The sequence below is a fragment of the Primulina tabacum genome, chromosome 16 (assembly GCF_025594145.1).
Source record: "Primulina tabacum isolate GXHZ01 chromosome 16, ASM2559414v2, whole genome shotgun sequence".
In the NCBI taxonomy this organism is placed as follows: Eukaryota; Viridiplantae; Streptophyta; class Magnoliopsida; order Lamiales; family Gesneriaceae; genus Primulina; species Primulina tabacum.
Window position 1 is genome coordinate 8084778 of NC_134565.1, and position 6425 is coordinate 8091202.

The following is a 6425-nucleotide window of genomic DNA, read 5'->3' on the forward strand; positions in this document are numbered from 1 at the left end:
ATACAGGGGCCTATTGCAGAACTTGTGGTGGAAGACAGCGCACAGAACAATGTCGAGGAGTTTTGTTAAACAGCCAGGACATTTTGCCGGAGTCTGTCCACAAAGAGATTCTCAGAGATCCCAGGGTGCAGAATCATCTGGATCAGTAGCTCAAACTGGTAGACGACCATCTGTTGTTCACTCTTTCCAGCCAGCACCATCTACCCAATCACAGCTGAGGCTTGGAGGAAGCCAGACTGTTAGCCAGCCTCCTAGACAGTAGGCCAGAGTTTTTGCTTTGACTGAAGAACAGGCCCAGGATGCACCTGATGATGTTGTTGCAGATAACTGTTCTCTTTGTGGTTATCCTGCTTATGTATTGATAGATACTAGTGCATCTCATACATTCATATATGAGCGATTTGCATTGATGCATTCCTTGCCTGCTGAGTCATTATCTACTGTAGTATCTGTCTCTTCGCCTTTAGGGAGATGTCTTATATCAGTGACATCTGTTAGATCTTGTATACTGCGGTATGATGAGCATGAGATTGAGTTAGATTGTATTGTACTTGGGTTGTATGATTTTGATTGCATTATCGGTATTGATATGCTAACCAAGTACAAGCTACCGTTGATTGTTTCCATAAGAATGTGAGATTCAGACCTGACATGGCTGATGAGTGGAAATTCTACGGTAAGGATTCGAGAGCTAGAATTCCTTTGATATCTGCGTTATCTATGACTCGATTGTTACAGAAAGGAGCAGAGGGATTCCTTGTGTATTCACTATACTTACTTAAATCGATCCCAGCAATGGCAGATTTGCCAGTGGTATGTGAGTTTGCTGACGTCTTCCCAGATGAGATTCCGGGCTTGCCTCCAGTCAGAGAGATAGACTTCAGCATCGAATTGGTACCAGGTACTGTTCCGATTTCTAGAGCTCCATACAGAATGGCATCGATAGAATTGAAAGAGTTGAAAGATCAGTTGGAAGATTTACTGGCCAAGGGTTACATCAGACCGAGTGTTTCTCCTTGGGGTGCTATAGTACTGTTTGTGAGAAAGAAAGACGGTTCAATGAGACTTTGCATTGACTACCGGCAACTGAACAAGGCTACGGTAAAGAACAAATATCCCTTGCCTCGCATTGATGATTTGTTTGATCAGTTGCAGGGTTCTTCTGTATATTCCAAGATCGATCTGAGATCTGGATATCATCAGCTGAGAGTCAGAGACTCTGATATCTCGAAGACAGCTTTCAGAACCAGGTATGGGTACTATGAGTTTATTGTCATGCCATTTGGCCTTACAAATACTCCAGCTGTATTTATGGGATTCATGAACCGTGTGTTTCAGAAATATCTTGATGAGTTTGTGATCATTTTCATTGATGATAATCTGATATATTCGAAGAATATGATTGACCATGCTGAACATTTCAGAATTGTTTTGAGAACATTGAGGACTGAGAAATTATATGCCAAAATGTCCAAATGTGAGTTTTGGTTGAGACAGGTTGTATTTCTGGGTCACATCATATCTGGTGATGAGATTTCTGTTGATCCTAGCAAAGTCGAGGCCGTGATCAGTTGGTCGAGACCGACATCTGTGCCAGAGATACGCAGCTTTATGGGTTTAGCAGGATATTATCGACGATTCATTAAAGATTTCTCCAGTATTGCTAAACCTATTACATAGCTGACTCAGAAGAATGCTCCATTTGTTTGGTCAGAGGAGTGTGAATCCAGTTTTCTAGAGCTGAAGAAGAGATTGACCAGTGCTCAGGTGTTGACAATTCCTTCAGGTACTGGTGATTTCGTTGTTTATTGTGATGCTTCTCACAGAGGATTGGGTTGTGTTTTGATGCAGCGAGGGCATGTTATTGCATATGTTTCGAGACAGTTGAAGCCACATGAGACTCGATACCCGATTCATGATCTTGAATTGGCTGCTATCGTGTTTGCATTGAAGATATGGCGACACTATCTGTACGGTGAGAAGTTTGATATATATTCGGATCATAAAAGCTTGAAATATCTGTTTACATAGTCTGAATTGAATATGAGGCAACGAAGATGGCTTGATTTGTTGAAAGATTTTGTTTGTGAAATCAAATATTATCCGAGAAAATCGAATGCAGCTGCTGATGCACTGAATCGAAAGATATGTTCTTTATCCTTATCGACTATTGGTGTTTCAAATTTGATTGAAGATTGTTGTCTTTCTGGATTAGTATTTGGGACAGATTGTCAATCTTTGAGATTGTATGCTATTCAAGCTGAGCCAGAACTGATTGTTAGAATGAAAAAAGTACAGAAAATGGATCAGAATGTTCAGAACTCGATGTTGATGGTCAGATCAGGTCATCAATCAGAATATCAGGTTCATGATGATGTACTGTATTGAATAATCGTATTGTTGTGCCGGATGTTTCAGAGTTGAGACAGCAGATATTGACAGAAGCGCACAACAGTCGATTTAGCATTCATCCTGGTGGCAGAAAAATGTATAATGATTTGAAAAGACAGTTTTGGTAGAAACAGATGAAATCAGAGTTTGTATCTAAATGTTTGAATTGCCAACAGGTGAAAGCAGAGAGAAAGAAACTAGGAGGTCTACTGCATAGCTTATCGATTCCAGAATGAAAATGGGATCACATTTCCATGGATTTTGTGACGCAGTTACATCGATCCTCCCGAGGTTGTGGTGCGATTTGGGTCGTTATTGACAGATTGACCAAATCAGCAATGTTTTATTCCGTACAGAATGACGTACAGATATGACCAGATGACAGAGATTTATGTCAGAGAAGTGGTCAGATTGCATGGTGTGCCGAAGTCGATTGTATCAGATCGTGATCCTCAATTTACTTCACTCTTTTGACACAGTTTGCAGCAGGCTCTGGGTACTACATTACATTTGAGTACTACATATCATCCTCAGACAGACGGTCAGTCAGAGAGGACTATCCAGACATTGGAGGATATGCTTAGAGCTGTAGTGCTAGATTTTGGCACTAGTTGGCAAGATTCTTTGCCACTTTGTGAGTTTTCTTATAACAACAGCTATTAGATGAGTATAGAGATGGCACCGTTTGAAGCGTTGTATGGCAAGAAGTGCAGATCCCCTCTCTATTGGGATGATATCTCTGAGGTACCTGAGTTTGGACCCGATATGATTAGAGATATGACTGAGAAAGTGAAGCTGATTCAGAAGAGAATGAAGACAGCTCAGGACAGACATGCCAAATATGTGAATATTTGACGCCGACCTCTAGAGTTTGAGCAAGGAGATAGAGTATTTTTGAAGATTTCTCCTTTCAGAGGCATTATCAGATTTGGCAAACGAGGGAAGTTGTCTCCTCGTTACCTTGGTCCTTATGAGATTCTGGAGAAGATTGGTACTCGTGCTTATCGACTTGCTCTTCCGCCTTCTCTATCTGTAATACATGATGTCTTTCATGTATTTATGCTGCGAAAATATCTCCCTGATGATTCTCATATTATTCAGCCAGACGAGGCCGAACTTGATGAAAGTCTGAGTTATGTTGAGAAACCTATTCAGATTCTTGATCGTAAAGAAAAGCAGCGCAGAACGAAGACTATTCCGCTTGTGAAAAGTCCAGTGGAGTCGTCATGGCATTATGGAAGCTACCTGGGAGACTGAATCAGATATGATACAGGAATTCTCAGAGTTATTTAACTGATGTGAGTCTTTTATTTTAGCTTCTGTTATATCTTCTTATCTTATGTGATTTGATTGTCTGCGATTTCGAGGATGAAATCATGTCTCAGATGAGGAGAATTGTAAGGCCCGAGATTTTATCATTTTAATCCGAAATTATTTAATTTATGAATTTTTGGAATGTTGAGTCATATTCCATGGTGTTACAATTCAATAGGATTAAAATTGAATTAAAAAGAGTTGTGAGGAACCAAATTGCAAATAGTAAAGATTTCAGGGGCTAAAGTGCAATTAATGGGATTTGAGTTGGACACTTGTCTTCACCATGCAACTTAAATGTTAATCTTTCATTTCCAACTTCAGAATTCAGCGGAGAAGGCACCGAGATTCCATTGAAAACCCTCAAGCTTCATTTTATTTGAATCGTGATTTTGAAAGATCCGGTTATCAGATTTTTGATCCGAACACAGTTCTGTGATTCTCTCGTCGACAGCTACTACAGGACGTAAGTTTTATTGATTTCTGATATGATTTGAAATTATGATTTTGGAGGAATTGTGATTTGATTATTATTATGTGTTCTGGTGATATCAGTAATCGTATATTCGAAGTCAGATCGAAGAACAGACTGTTTATGCAATTGTTATGATTTTCAGAATTGATATGATTGAGATATACAGATTTGGTATTGAAATTGCGATTATTGATTAATTATGGATTGTATTGGCTATTGGTTATGAATTGTAATTGATATCTCGTATTGTTGAGTTACCGGGGACATCATTCTAGTGCCGTTATGCCGTTGATTTTGAATCAGATTAAGATTGATCAGAACAGATTTGATTTGGATGGTATATTGATATTGTACCTGTCGAATATGTCATTTCAGATTGTATTGACAGCTTTGAATTCAGAACTTCCATTTCTTCAGATCGAGACTACGAAAAGAAAGGTATAAATCATTGTTGAACCGGGAGAATGACTCGAGTGAGATAGAACTTGAGTTTCCCAAAACCACATACTTATTTGATATTGTTTTAAGATATTTGAATTCATTGCATTTATATATGCTTGTTCTATTGATTTATAGAGAGCATGGATTAGACGATTGATTTGAGATAGAGAGTCTTTGGCAGATGTGCCAAGTCGTGACAGAGTTATCGGCAGAGGTGTAGGTCACTGGACGTTTGTTTTATATCGATGTTGCTTAGAATGCAGATCAGCTTCTATTGCAGATATTTGATATAGTGTACCAAAGTCTGGGAATAAGAACGTACCACCATCTAGCTGAGGAGAGTAGGTGAATTGTTGCGTTCTTATTCAACCGGGATCCCTAGACTAGGCCAGATTGAGTCGAGTCAAAGAATAAGAGTCAGAGCTTGATTTACAGACTTGTATCGATTATGTTTCATAGATTATGTTACATGTTTGTATCGATTTATGTTTCAGATTATGATTCATGCTTTTAATAAATGTTTATGATTTTATACATTGCATGTATACATTGTTTATACTGAGAATTCTATTCTCACCGGAGTTATCCGGGTGTTGTTGTGTTTGTATGTGTGCATGACAACAGGTGGGACATGATCAGGGTCAAGAAGAGAATGAGAGATGGTGATTAAAGTGGTGATTCCGGACTTAGACGTAGAACTAGTAGTTTATCACTAGTTATGTGATTGAGATGACACTAGTTTGTTTATGATTGTACTTTGAACAGATTTTGTACTTTAGATCATGATGTAGATATTGCACTGATCGTGTATTTAAATAAAATGGAATATAAATTGTTGTATAGATTTGTACAATTGTTTATACTGGTCCCAATTAAAAAAAAAATTAGACCCAGCTTAATTAATTGATCCAATTATTCCCAAAGAACGATTAAGAAGATGATTAGCGTCCGGGTCCCCACACGTATTGTATTATTAAATCATCATATCACATAGAATATTCACACCCGTATGTGGTGAATCCCTGACTACAAAGCATTGGCTGCTATTCGACGCTCTTATCATGATCTCATGGGTATGAACATACATGAGTTCTGAAATTCTTGTAATCAAAGGGTTGATGCACGGAATGAGGCTAATTAAAGTAAGCCTATATAAGATACAAGCATTGTTTTGAGTCACCTGAGTAGAGTGAACCCACAACTAGCCGTATCTTTGAACAATTATGAATCGCATAAGTATTGGATTATGTATTCCATTGAGATAGTATAATTTGAAGAGTTAAATTTGGCGATTGTAATTTTACGAAAATCAAACGTATTGCTTATATATAAATTTATAAGTAGATTCCATTATTGAAAATTGTGAAAGTTAGCTTGACTGCTGTTGAAATATTTATATTTTTTTGTTGACAAATGTCTAAGACAAAACTAATCTTACCTAAACTAGTTTACCTAAACTGGACTAGTGAAGAAAAAATGACTTAGAGCAAAACTGAATCAAGATATTAGTTTAGAGATCATCATTCATCCTCAAGGACATCAGTTTACACCAGAGTGCTAAACTGATTATTGGATAAGTTTTTCCATACATTGCTGACACAGCCAAATTCTACTGCACTACATCTTATACAAATATCAGATAATGATGACCTGGACAAAAGATCCAGTAACAAACTTGTGTCTATTTACTATTCAGTTTACCTAGTCAAGTCATCTTTGAATTGTTCTAATATATCAGTTTGGCTTCTTTTCGCGCGTATTTTTGTTAGCAAACTGACCTTGACATTGAGAATATCACGTTCAG